Here is a 14843-nt window from a genome sequence, read left to right as displayed (position 1 = left end):
ACCTGACCCATGAATATGAACCAGATATCTGGTCCATGGGCAAGCATAGCACTAGTGCACCTGAATATCATCTTTTAATACTCTCTTACTTTTGCTCTGGGGTCCTATGCTCACCAAGAAACTTTCAATTTATTCTATTCTATTTATATTTGCTTTCTCATATACCTTTATTATAGGCAGATGGGCTAACCAGCTGACATGAATGGTGTGGTCCACTAGACATTTATATTCCTTCACATAAATTACAAAATTGGTGTTCTGGTTTATATATTGGATCCTTAGGAGTTTGCCTAGTATGAATCTACCTCCCTTTGTTATACTCACAGAATTAAAATTCTGAAGCAAGATTTTTAAAACTGACAAAAACCTAGTATTGCTGAGTGTGTGAGGAAACAGCAGATCTTCAGGCCTAGCAACTTTTCTGCAAAAGAATTTGGTAAGGTATTATCAAAATGTGCACACCCTCTTACCTAAATAATCCTACTTCTAGGAATTTAAGTCTAGGAGATAATCAGACAAATAAAAAAGTAAGGATGCTCATTAAAGCATTGTTTATAATAATTAAAAATTAGACATTTGGATTGTTTTTATCAATATGGCACTAAATAAGTCAATTACAGCCTGTATGTTAAATATACTATGTAGTCAATAAAAAGAAGGCTGTGACTCTGTATTTATTGAACTGGAAAGATGTCCATGACATACACATTAAGTGAAAATAGCACATGTAATATCCCATTTGTACAAAGATGTACAATTTTTAGCACCACACGCAGTGTTTTCCTTATATATTCTACAGAAAATTATATCCCCATGAGTTCTTGCCATGGTCTATGAAATGCTGCATATTATAATCATCTTTTGAAAATTCACAATGCTTTTTTTTTTTTTTTTTTTTTTTTGCAGTACGTGGGCCTCTCACTGCTGTGGCCTCTCTCGTTGCAGAGCACAGGCTCCGGATGCGCAGGCTCAGCGGCCACGGCTCACGGGCCCAGCTGCTCCACGGCATGTGGGATCTTCCCGGACCGGGGCACGAACCCATGTCCCCTGCATCGGCAGGCAGACTCAACCACTGCGCCACCAGGGAAGCCCCACAATGCTTTTTAACATACTGAATACTCATAAAGCCATTGTTTTAACGTTGTTTAACCTAGCATTATCCAAAGTAACCTCATCATAGATCCTTTTTTCACGTAACACCTTTTAAAATACCAAGCTAAAATAAATAAAATATGAAAGAACTAGTTTACAGAAAACTCTTTGGAAAACGCTTCAAAGAGCTGATACGCTATTCACCAGAATGTTAACAGTCAATCTGTCTACCTACCTATCTATCTATTTACCAAAAATACATACCATCTTTATAAAAATAGCTATTTACAAAAGGAAAAATTCCAGATGTACAAATAATAATGAATGTTATATGTTGAGGACCTACTCTGTGTCATACTAAGGGCTTTATATATTCTGAAAATGAGGATGAAATGACATGAGAAGAAATCGAGCCTCAGAGATCACATGACTTGCCTATGCTCATGCAGCTAGTAAGTGGCCAAGCCCCAATTTGAACTGTAGGTCAGTCCAAATGTCCAATATGTCAGCCCTTTTCACTACAATAGATTGTGTCTCTTCCACAAGATATTCTTCCTTGAAGGTCTCACTGCACCCCTCTGGTTACCCATGTACCTCATTCAAACCTCAGTATGAAGTATGAGAAAGTAAAGTACTGGGCAAGGTACCTGAAATGTAGTAGATTGAATACAGAAATTCCTGTAATTATTGTCTTTTGAATAGTTTTAACATAAAGAACTTACCTACTTTCTTGGGTTCCTAAGCTGTGTTACACAACTTTAAATTGATGGAAATTAAGGCTTTAATATTAATGAAATATATGATATTTATATACTTGATTTGGGAAAAAAATAAGATGATGGCATGGAATACTTACTTCAAATTTCACAGAATAAGTGTAGGTTACATTCAACTTATCTGTATATTCTCCAGGAATTTCCATAGGGGGTCCATTACAAGTTAGGTGGTTTTCATCTGAATGTTTATAGCTAATAAAAGAGAGGGAAAAAAGGAAGGGAAATGAATTTTTATACCAAACTGATATCGTAAATTTCTGATTCATGGCTCTTCAGGCACGTTAACAATAGAAGGCTGAAAAAAAAATAGGCCTTTCACTATATTCTGCATTTAAAACTCTTTACGATTTAAAAGATTTTTGTTTCTAAATGTCCCTAACACACAAATAAGACTCAGTATACTGCCCAAAACACAATACTTAAGAACCTTCTCTTTGCCTGTGGATAGATTTTTTTTAAATCCTTCTATTAGCAAATGGCTTTATTTCTCATCTTTTATTGCATCCCCCCTTCTATATACTAAAACAGAAAACTATCTTGTAACCTTAGCTATAGAGTCAGAAAATCAAATAGATGATGCAGAAATCATATTTATAAGCACCCAGAGATTTGAGGGCCTACTGTGTGTAAAATGCCATGCTTAATGATGAAAGGTACTGAGTATATAATCTATGTGAACCTTTTGTGTTTGAAAAAGAGAATGATTACTAAAACCAGAAGATGGAAAACAAAAACTAGAGAAGTTTGAAACTAGACAGGGCTGGTGAAGCTAGCAAATGCCTGGTCAGAAATAGAGACTCTTCTGTCACTCAAATAGTAAAAGAGGAATAAAGGGTGATAGAAAATCAAAAGGAGAAACCATGATGCTTCCATTTTGAATTATTTACTCAACATACAGTTTACCCCTTGGCTTCTGTCTAAAGAATAATATGTAATCCTTATGGGATTGTTATCTGTACGTGTATATGCACAATAAAACCAGTCGCTCACGATTGCGAAGGTTATTGGTGTGTGCCTCTTTTTATTCATTCCTGTAACCCTACTGTCTGGTACATAAGGTGCGCTTATATTATACATGTTTGTAGGATGAATGCATTCTACTTAAAGCCAAAATACAATTTAAAACAGCTACGAATTAGAGAAATAATAATTGTTAATGCTACAGATCAAAACTTAACATTAAAGAGAAAAATTAAATTACTGCATGATAATGCGTATCAAGGTTCACCGTTCAAGTATGGGTCCTGAACCCAGTACAGGAAAGATCTGCATTTCATATGAGAGATTATGCAGCAAAAATTGTGTTAAGGTCTCTAATCAAGGTAGAAGCCCTATTTTAAACCACTGGCCTTATATATCAGTTGTATAAGGCCTTACAGGCCATTTTCAGAACTTTGACTTTTACTCTAAGACGGGAAGTCACTGGAAGGCTCTGAGCAGAGGATTCACACGAGCTGAAATTTAAAAAGGAATGCTCTGAATGCTGTACTGAGAACAGACTGTGAGAAGACAAGGCTGGCAGCAAGGAGACCAACTAGGTTTTTGCAACAATCCATGTGAGATATAACCCTGTCTTGGACCAGCTGATTGTGGTGGAGGTGATGGGAAGTGGTGGATTCTGAAAATATTTTAAAAATAGAGCCACATGGGGAATTCACTGGCTGTCCAGTGGTTAAGACACAGGGCTTTCACTGCTGTGGACCCGGGTTTGATCCCTGGTCAGTGAACTAAGATCCTGCAAGCCGTGCGATGCAGCCAAAAAAAAAAAAAAAAAATTAGAGCCCATGATCTGCCAAAGGGTTGGACTAGATATAGGGTATAAGTGAAGAATGATAAAGAGGAATCAAGGGTGATGTCTGAGCAACTAGAAGGATGTAGTTGCCATTTACGGAGATGCAGAAGACAACAGGAGAAGCAGATTTGGAGGGAAGATTAGAAGTTCTTTTGGGAACATGTTAAGTTGGAAATGCCTACTAGACATCCAAGTGGACGGGTCAAGTAAACAGCCAGATATACAAGTCTAGAGACTTAAGCGTCATTGAGGTATCTGATGCGATGAGACAGGGTAAGATCGCCAAGGTGTGAGTATAAATAAAGAAGAGGCAAAGCTCAAAGACTGAGTCCTGGGGCCCTCCAACATTAAGCGGTTGGAGAAATGAGGGAATTCCCTGGTTGTCCAGCGGTTAGGACTCCATGCCCTCACTGCCAAGGGTCCAGGTTCAGTCCCTGGTCAGGGAACTAAAATCCCACAAACTGCGTGGTGAGGCCAAAAATGAAAAAAAAGAAAAAAAAATAGGTTGGAGAAATGAAAAGACAGATGAGCAACCAGTAAAACAGGAGAAAACCACAAAAGTGGTAACCCAAAAGCCAAATGCAGCAGGTGTTTTAAGGAAAAAGAGATGATCAGTTATAGCAACCATCAGGGAAATTAACAAAGTACAGAACCTGAAAGAAAACACAAGACTCTAGACCCAGAAAACCATTAGGCCTAACTCACATCTATGACCTAACTCACGTCTATGACCTAACTCACGTCTATGACCACGGCTATTGCCTAATTCTGAAAAAGATGAATTTTAACACAGTCATTCTCAGGGGGCCCAAATAAATGAGCTTTACTGTGATTAGATCAAAGTTTTATTGCATGCATACATAAGCTATTACTATGGGCAGTGTAGAATAAATGCAGCTCTAGAAAGTGATTTTCTTGGCTTTTTTACTCTATCCGAGCCAGAGAATATGAGGTGTGATTATAAGCATTAAATGTGATTTTCATATAGCTGATGAGATTAGCTTCCTGTATCATACTTTGTATGTTTACTACCTTTCTACCCAAATGACTTTCAACATGAGTAGCCATCCTGAGTCAGACCTCACAGTCCATCAACCTAAAATTATGTTCCCAGATATCGGAAGTGACAGACACAAAGAAGCATGGGCGGTTGCTCTTGACAATGGTTAGTATCCCCTGGCCTCTCTTAGTAGCTCTATTTACCCCATTATTCATAAATATGTCCTGATCCTTTTAATCCTTCTTTTATTTCCTGTCTGCAACACCTTATGAAATAAATCTTCAAAAATTTTTAATGTAGCCACTAATTTAAAAAGAATATCTTTTTACTAAGATAAATCAGAGTTGCAAAGTACCAGTGTTCTTCATCTTTTGGGGTCTGTTTACCTAATGAAATGTACGGACGCCTTTGCCCAAAAACATACACATCAATAAAAATTGGGAACAGATACAGATAGTTTATAAACATGTAAAATGATGCTAAATATCACTCATAATAAACAAATAAAAATTAAAAATATTAAAAAAAATAAAATAAAAATTGGGTTTGATGCATCAGTATCTATATTAAAGATTCCTAATTCAGCCCTCTCCTATTGCAGATGAGGAAATTTAAACCTATGAGAGATGAAGTTAACCTACCCATGGTCAAAAGCTTGGCACAGTACATTCTCTAACTATTCTTTCCCTTTGGCCATCAGCTGTGACAGATGGAACAACCTTGGCTAAAGTAAAATAGGCCAGTAGGCTTAAAAACAATGAAGTCTGATTCATCTCGATGAACTTAGGGTTGACTTCCAAAATGGAACCAGCAGAGATGAGACAAAAAACCAAATTTCCAAATTCCTTGTTCTGTGTTCAGAAAACCATACCACACTTACCTCCTTTAATATACTTCACGTAAGTTTCAAAGGATCACTTTTCCCATCCTAATATTTCAGGTTTTATAATATTTTGCCCATATGGATCATGATTTGATACACTGTATGATATATTCCCCATCTATCTCTTTTTATTGAAGAGTACTATTCTTATCCTACAGTTTCAAAGAATCTTAAAGTTGGAACATTAAAGGTCACCTGTCCAGTCTCTTACCCAATACAGAATTGCCCTTTACAATTCATTAAGCACTCACTTACTAGGGACCAGACACTATGCTGGGTGCCTAATTATGAAATCTCAAAGAGCTGGGTCATCTAGGCTCTTCCTACAAATGTGTAGGGATTAACTACTCACTAATTCTTGAGGTTGCTTATTCAAATGTTAGAGAGCCCTAATTGCTAGCAGATTCTTCCTTATACCCAGCTGATACCTGCCTAATAGACTCCACTGGTACTAGAATTGTCCTCTGAAGAAACACAAATCTTAATCTAATCTCTTTGTCATATGGCAGCAACTAAAGAAGAGAGTTAGGATACCCTCAATAAGTCAATTCTCTCCCAGATCTGTCAGTTCTTCCTCACATTACATGTTATTCAGATGCTTACTATAGGTTAAATGGAATAAAATTGCCTATTTGATTTTTCTTTTTTTAATTTTTGGCTGCGTTGGGTCTTCATTGCTGCGTGTGGGCTTTCTTTAGTTGTGGCGAGGGGAGGCTACTCTTGTTGCGGAGCATGGGCCTCTCACTGCGGTGGTTTCACTCGTTGTGGAGCACAGGCTCTAGGTGCACGGGCTTCAGTAGTTGCAGCATGCAGGCTCAGTAGTTGTGGCACGTGGGCCCTAGAGCGTGCAGGCTTCAGTAGTTGTGGCACGTGGGCTCAGTACTTGTGGCTCATGGGCTCTAGAGCACAGGCTCAGTAGTTGTGGCGCACGGGCTTAGTTGCTCCGCAGCATATGGGATCTTCCCGGACCAGGGATGGAACCCATGTCCCCTGCATTGGTAGGTGGATTCTTAACCACTGCACCACTAGGAAAGTCCCTGCCTATTTGATTTTTCAAACTTTATGTCTAAGGTTATATCACACATGTATCCTAAAAATAAAAATTCTGGTGAGATTTTCTACATTTTGAATTAATTTTTAAATTAATGGAACTAATTAGAAAGAGATTCTATAATTACCTTTTGGGATCAAGTCTAGAAGTAACCAATCTTACAATACCCCAATTTGTTTCACTTTCCCCGTGATATGTAATGGTAATATCGACATGGTTGAAGAGGTAGAAAATATTACTTTTGTTGAATTCAGACTGCAGAAAGATAAAGAAATTTGAAAGAAGTTTGAACTTTTCCTACAAACTAAAAAATATAAAATCTTATCACGGAATGAAAATAGGATATATTACTTCTAAAAAATCAAGCTATACATTAAGCATACTGAAGTGTAAATGTGTTTTTATAAGATAAAACTGCAGCCCTGAGCATCTGGCCTAAAATTAAGATGTTAGTTAATTCTACAGTTTTAAATAGTTGTTACAAAGGAATAATATTGCAAATGTAAAATTCACAAATGCATGCATCACTGGATTTTTAACCACACAAAACTATGAAGTAATACAAATAAACTAATAAAGTGTTATCAGTACTTAAAGTTTAAGCCTATCAAGAGTTTGGGCTTGGGCTTCCCTGGTGGCGCAGTGGTTGAGATTCCGCCTGCCGATGCAGGGGACGGGGTTCGTGCCCCGGTCCGGGAGGATCCCACGTGCCGCAGAGCGGCTGGGCCCGTGAGCCATGGCCGCTGAGCCTGCGCGTCCAGAGCCTGTGTTCCGCAACGGAGAGGCCACAACAGTGAGAGGCCCGCGTACCGCAAAAAGAGTTTGGGCTTTATTTATGGTAAAAGTAATGAAGCAAGAAAAAAGAGAAGGAAGATGTGTTTCAGGATGTTAACTGTGGAGCCTCTGGGTAGTGAGATTATAGGCAATAATTTTTCCTCTACTTCTTTAGATTTTTCTGTACTTACCAAATTTTGTATAATGAGGATATATCTACATTTATAATCAGAAGCATCAAACAGATAAAAACAGAGTGAAACTCTCTCTACCAGCCAAGTATTCATTAGTTCACTCCCTAGTAGCCACAACAATATCTGAAGATAATTATCTTAGTCAATTCTTCTTAAACTTGAAAGTTTATACAAATTGCCCAGGGATCTTGTTAAAATGCAGATTCTGACTCACTGGGCCTAGGGTGAAGCCTGAGATTCTGTATGTCTAACAAGCTCCCAGGTGGTGCTGATGCTCCTGGTCCTGGAACACACTTTGAGAACCAGTGGTTAAGGGAGAGTGAGGGACTACTTTTCCATAAGGATTTGGGGGGCAGTTTTTGTATAAGAGTTGTGATGGGTTGGACTGTGTCCCCCCGTAAAAGACAGGCTTAAGTCCTAACCCACTGTACCTGTGAATGTGACCTTATTTGGAAATAGGGTCTCTGTAAGACAAAATCAAGTTAAGATGAATGAGGCCATTCGGGTGGGCTCTAATCCGATATAACCAGAGTCTTCATAAAAAGAGGAAAAGGCCATGTAGAGAGAGAAACACACAGGCAGAAGGCCATGTAAAGACAGAGGAGGAGACTGGAGGGATGCAGCCACAAGCCAAGGACTGCTGGCCATCACTAGAACCTAGGAGAGAGGCATGGAACAGATTCTCCCTCAGAGCCCTCAGAAGGAACAAGCACTGCTGCTGACACCTTCATCTCGGATTTCTAGTCTCCAAAACTCTGAGACAATAAATTTTTGTTGTTTTAAGACACCCATTTTGTGGTACTTTGTTACAGCAGTCCTAGCAAACTAAGACAAGGGTTAACAATATGAACTTTGCAATCAGACAGCCATTTACTAGCTATATGACCACAGACAAGTCATTTAACCTCTTTGAGTCTCGGTTTCCCCTTTTTAAAATTGGGGACAATAATAGGATTGTCCATAAGATTGTTGAGAGGATTAAACAGAATAATGTATGTAAAGTACTTAGTGCAGTGCTTGGCATAGAAAGCCTAAATATTAGCTATTATGTCACCCAGGCCTTCAATCTTCAGAGAATGAGTACAAATGAGCCTTGTCAATTACCATGTTGAGTAATCTACAACATGCAGGACTCCTAGATTAAGAATTATGACTCTGCAAATCTCAGAATTGAGAGTGATAGCCCTGAAGAAAATTTAGAGATCATTTAGTACAGTGATGATAAAGAAGATGGTACGAGTGATCCTGAGGCGGTGTATCAGAATCAGCTTGGGACGGAAAGTAAGTACTGCTCACCACAATACTGTCCATAATTGCAAAAACCTAGAAACAACCAAAAATGTCTAGCAGTACAGTTAAATGAAAGATGGTATAAACATACAGAGAAATAAAATGCAGCTAGTAGAGCATGTACTGGTACAGAGGTATGTGCGTGATATGTACTAATAGAAGCAGCACAGCATAGGGGTTAAAGACTCCACAGTCAAACTGGCTAGGTTGAAAGCTCAGGAATGGCATGTGGTAGCCTGTGTGACCTTGGCCGAGTTGCTTAACCCCTCAGTGTCTTGGTTTCCGAATCTATACTGTAGAAATCATAACAGAGTGCTATGAGGCTTAAATCTGCCCATGAAAAAGCATTTCAACCACCGTCACGCATACTCAATCTGACAGATAAAGTGGCAACAAGGCCCTTCAGGATCTGAATCCCGCTTGTCTCTCCAGACTCATCTGCTGCCATAGCCTCTACTTATAATCTGAAAAATTACTAAAGAGAATTCTTTATTCTGTGCTCTCATAGCACTCAGCTCATATCTCTGCCACTTACCACATCAAATTGTACTCAGTGTACTTACATGTTTACATCCCCTAGTAAATTGTGTTCCCCAGTAGATCACAAGGCTATGAACATTGTCTGGATCATTCGTTCATTCAACAAATATTTGTGAACATCCACCATGTGCCAGGCACTTCTCAAATATATTCTCAGAGCTAATATCCAGTAGATGCTCAAAAAATATGAGGCAGTTTGGTATGGTACAAAGAGATCAAAATTTGGATCAAGAAACATTGGGATAGAATTCAGATTTTGCCACATACCATCTTTTGTATGTGAGTCTTTCTGGGCCTTAGTTTTCTTAGCTGTAAAATGGGGCTATCATCACTTAATTCATAAAATTGTTGAGGATTAAGTGAGAAATTATACACAGCACCTGGCACAGAGTAAGGAAGTCATTAAATGTTAGTTTCCTTCCTACTAGATATTAAAATTATGCTTTAAAACTTTAACTAGATTTCCAATTCCAATCTTATTTGGGCCAAATCTCCTGCTAAAAACTACAAATGATAAATATAACAAATATCTCCTTAAAAGAAACATGAGCATGGAATGTACAACACCAAGAGTTAACCCTAATGTAAAGTATGGACTTTGGATGATTATGATGTGATGGGCCAATGTAGGTTCATCAGTTGTAACAAATGTCCAATTTTGGTGGAGGATGCTGAGAATGGGGGAGACTATGTGTGGGTAGGGCAGGGGGTAGATGGGAAATCTCTGTACCTTCCTCTCAATTTTGCTGTGAACCTAAACCTGCTCTAAAAAGGTAAAGTCTTTAAAATTTAAAAAAGAAAAAAAGCAACATGAGGTGACAAGAAAGTAAGGAACTACCATGCCAAATTCTAAGGGAAAGTAGGAAGCCAGAGAGGTCAGCTGGATAAGGGAGCACAGATGCTGCTATTGCCCTGAGGTCACCTGCTGAGCTGGGCAAACTTGAACTTGGGCTTGGGTAGCTTCATGGGATGAGGAGGCGGGAACTCAGGGAAGGCCCTCCCAGGTGAAAAGGCTAATATAAGACCCTCTGCACATTAAGCTGAGACCACTCACCCCCTCCAAAAGTAACATCCTCAGGGTAAAGGTGAGCCAGAAGTGAACCTGCTCCTATAGTCCCAATGGACTATTGGGAAGATGGCCTTGAAGCTAAACAGAACAAGGCAGAGGCGGGGGGAGAGAAATAAAACTGTCCTTAAAATGTTGTGGCCACAGACCAGCCCTGATATAGATTTGCGGGTTGGATTCACGTCATCAAGGTGGCCCCAGAAAGTTCAAGTTATGAATTTGCTTTAAGGTGGTCCCAGACAGGTATTTCCCAAAGACTCCTTGTGGAAGTAAAGGAAAATCCTCTCTGGAGGAAAGTACTTTGACCCTAGGACTCAAAGAAACTCCACAAATAATCTTCGAGAACAATAAGTATGTAGTCAAAAAATGAAGCATACAAGGAAAAAAGGAATTATGAGCAAGAATCAGCAGAAACAAACTTGTAAAGAGTTCAGATCCAGAAATGATCACAAGCAGATTTAAAATTAACCAAATTTAATATATTTTAAAGACATCAAATACAAGTGTGAAAGCATGTGCATGAAATAGACAAGTACAAAATAATGACCTAGCAGATCTGAAGAACAAAACTTGTAGAAATGAAAAGATGATTACTGAAATTCTCTTCTCTTAAGAAAAGTAACAAGTGAAAAGAGAATTTATAGACTAGAAGATAGACCAGAAGAACATAGCACAGGAAAAAAGTGGAAAATACAGAAAGGAAGTTAACAGACATGGAGGAGGGGCTTTCCTGGTGGCACAGTGGTTAGGAATCTGCCTGCTAATGCAGGGGACATGGGTTCGAGCCTCAGTCCAGGAAGACCCCACATGCCACGGAGCAACTAAGCCTGTGTGCCACAACTACTGAGGCTGCGCTCTAGAGCCCACGAGCCAGAACTACTGAAGCCCGCGGGCCTAGAGCCTGTGCTCCACAACAAGAGAAGCCACCGCAGTGAGAAGCCCACACACCGCAAGAAGAGCAGCCCCCGCTCAACGCAACTAGAGAAAGCCCACGCCCAGCAAGGAAAACCCAACACAGCCAAAAATAAATAAATAAAATAAATTTATTTTAAAATTTTATTTATTAAATAAATTTATTTTATAAATAAAATAAATTTATTTTTTAAAAAAGCAAAAGAGAGACACGGAGGAGAAAATAACATTTAACATAGCTTTAATTGGAGTCTGAAAAGGAAAGAAAATATCTCACCATGGCTGAGAATTATAGAACTGATAAAAGGCACCAATCCAGGAAACTTAAGGAATTACAAACAGGATTAAAAACAAAGCAAAACAGGGACTTCCCTGGTGGCGCAGTGGTTAGGAATCTGCCTGCCAGTGCAGGGGACACGGGTTCCAGCCCTGGCCCGGGAAAATCCCACATGCCACGGAGCAACTAAGCCCGTGTGCCACAACTACTGAGCCTGCGCTCTAGAGCCCGCAAGCCACAACTACTGAGCCCACGTGCCACAACTACTGAAGCCCGCACACCTAGAGCCCATGCTCTGCAACAAGAGAAGCCACCACAATGAGAAGCCCACGCACTGCAACGAAGAGTAGCCCCTGCTCACCACAACTAGAGAAAGCCCGCACACAGCAAAGAAGACCCAATGTAGTCAAAAATAAATAAATTAATTAATTAATTTTAAAAAAATTTAAATCATTATTTTATGTGCTGCTAAAAAGAAACACTGTCAATTAACCTTTAACATGCCATCAACTGGAAGACACATCTTGATTTCAAAAATGTTAAAATATGGGGAAACATAAGTCTTAGAATCAATAAAATGTGAAATATCAAAATAGTAAAGAAAATGTAATAAAACAGAACTGAAAGCAAATGTCATATCAATACATGTAAATGGGCTTGACTCACCTATTAAGAGGAAAAGATTTTTCAGAAGATACCACAAAGCAAAACTCAACAACATGTTGTATAAAAGAGACACATCTAAAAGAGATTCTGAAAAGTTAAAAATGAAAGGATAGGCAAAGTTACACGAAGCAAACGTATGCAAAAAGAAAGCAAGACAGCTGGACTTCCTCCTCCAGACATGATTGAATAACACGAGGCTAGATTTACTCTTTCACCTTAAACAACTTTTTCAAATGGGTAAAATATATGAAACAACAGTTTTCAGACCTTGGACAACAAAGAACATTAAAAGAGTGATCACCCAGAGAAAGGGAAGCCTCACGCTTCCCTCCCAGAGAGTATTTCCAGGTTGTGGTGCAGGGAAAGGGTACCCAAGCAGAGCCCTGCAATCTCTCCCAGTTGAGAAGACAAAGTTCAAGGTCCAGAGAGGCCTAGGGGGCTAGATTTTGTGGGGCAGATTACCAGAGAGAGGAGAGCCGCACAGAGATTTCTGGAGATAGGCAAGCGGTCTCTTTCATCAGAGTATTGATCAGTACATGCATGTAAGGTGTGCCAGTTATTGATTTATTGCCTCTCATCCCCAAATTCATGCTCTTTGACCTCTGTGAAAATTATTGGGCCCTTTCAATATTTTAAATAGTTCTCCTTCGCAACCTGACACTGAATGAAGCTTTGTCAGTAGAGGGCGCTGGATAGACACTGCAAGAGAAAAGGGTTTTGTTTCCTGGTTGATGAATGCTCACTCCGCAGCTCCTGTTTCTTCAGCCTCAGCAACCTCTAAGGAATTAATGGATCCACTTATCATAGTAAAAGAGAGAAACAAAAGACATCAGGTGGAGGGGGATGAATAGGCAGAGTACAGAAGATTTTTAGGGCAGTGAAACTACTCTGTATGATATTATAACAATGAATACATGTCATTATACATTTTTCCAAACCCATAAAATGTACAATACCAAGAGTGAACCCTAATGTAAACTATGGACGTTGGGTGATAATGGTGTATCAATGAAGATTCATCAATTGTAACAAATGTGCCACATTCTAGTGATATCATGTGCCTCCTGATGAAAGAACACATCACTACTTTATCTTGCCAAAGAGATCAAACTTGAATCTAATCAAGCCGCTGGATCTATCTACCAATTTGAAGGAATCAGGGACAGAGGAAAATGCACCATTGTTTGGATGAATAATAAAGGAATGGACAAATGGATAGAAAGGTGATAAATCAGACACAGAAAATGCTAATTATAGAATCTAGGTGCTGGGTTTATGAGTGTCCACTATATAATTCATTCAACTGTTTGTGCATTTGAAAATGCTCACAGAAAACATTGAAAAGGGATACATAAAATGATCAAGTCTAAACTATAGCGTCTAGGGATGTAGACTTGGGTGACAAAACCGTAAAAGAAACTCAAGGAAGTGATTAGGGTAAAAGTTAGGATAGTGGTTATTTTAGGCGAAGGAAGAGTGTTGTAACTGGGTAGGGACACATGGATACCTTCTGGGGTGGCTGGCCAAATTCTATTTCTTGATCTGGCTGGGGTTTACAAAGGTGTTCCCCTTATAACAATTCATTACACTTCATATTTGTTCTGTATGGTTTTCTGTATCTGTATTTTACAACGAAAAGGTTTTTTTTTAAAGTCCATATCCTTTGACCCAGCAATTACACTTATATGAATTTATCATAATTAGAAAAGAGTACACAGAGGTTTGCACAATAATAACTATCATTTATTGAGTGCCTACTATGTGTCAGACACTGCTCCAAGAACATTACAAGTCTTATCCTATTTATCCTCACAACAATCCTATGTGATATATACTATCCTTATTCCCATTTTACAGATGAGACTCATAGGGGTAAAAGAATGTTCACTGCAGCATCGTTAATAACAAAAATTGAAAACAGCTAATCATGATGGAATGGATAAAAAATTATGATCCATCCATATAATGGAATATTATGAAACTATTAAAAAGTATAATCATTTTCTCATTCTTGTATTCCCTCTCTCTGTATATATGTGTGTATATGTACATAATATCCAAAATGAACATGGAAAGAAGTCCATTACAAACTTCTAAGTAAAGACAAAGAAGCAGACTACAAAAATATATATATTACAATCTCACTTAGATTAAGAAATTACGTATACATAAAAAGAATCTATTAAAACTGAGGAGGATTATATGAAGACTGTCACTTCATACTCTATACCTCTGTGTTGTATGAGGGGTTTACAAACATGTATTACTTTTCTTCCCCTTTTTTTTGTCCACAATGCACGGCATGCAGGGATCCTAGTTCCCCGACCAGGGATGGAACCCGGGCCCCCTGCACTGGAAGCTCAGAGCCCCAACCAGTAGACCACCAGGGAAGTCCCCAAACAGGTATTACTTTTGTAATCATCGTGGTGGTGTTCGTACAATGCTAGCGTACTTAATGAATTTAAAACTTTTTATTGATAAGACAACCATATTTGCCACTTTGATTCTAAATACCTAATTCAGCAGTTCT

At 38.8% G+C, this 14843-nt stretch overlaps 1 pseudogene across 1 annotated transcript in view; it reads right to left on the bottom strand.

Annotated features, from left to right (window-relative positions):
- The window catches only part of LOC307069814 (transmembrane 9 superfamily member 2-like), a 92662-nt pseudogene that overhangs the window by 59088 nt on the left and 18731 nt on the right, over window positions 1-14843 (bottom strand). The window contains exons 6-7 of the transcript in view: window positions 6722-6849; window positions 1949-2060 (exon numbers count right to left, since the gene is read on the bottom strand). The product of the transcript in view is annotated as a transmembrane 9 superfamily member 2-like (transcript). The remainder of the gene's footprint in view (window positions 1-1948; window positions 2061-6721; window positions 6850-14843) is intronic.

This window comes from Hyperoodon ampullatus, assembly GCF_949752795.1.
Source record: "Hyperoodon ampullatus genome assembly, chromosome: X".
NCBI classification, from domain to species: Eukaryota; Metazoa; Chordata; class Mammalia; order Artiodactyla; family Ziphiidae; genus Hyperoodon; species Hyperoodon ampullatus.
Note: the sequence above shows the minus strand (reverse complement) of the source record. Positions and strands in the feature narration are given on the sequence as shown.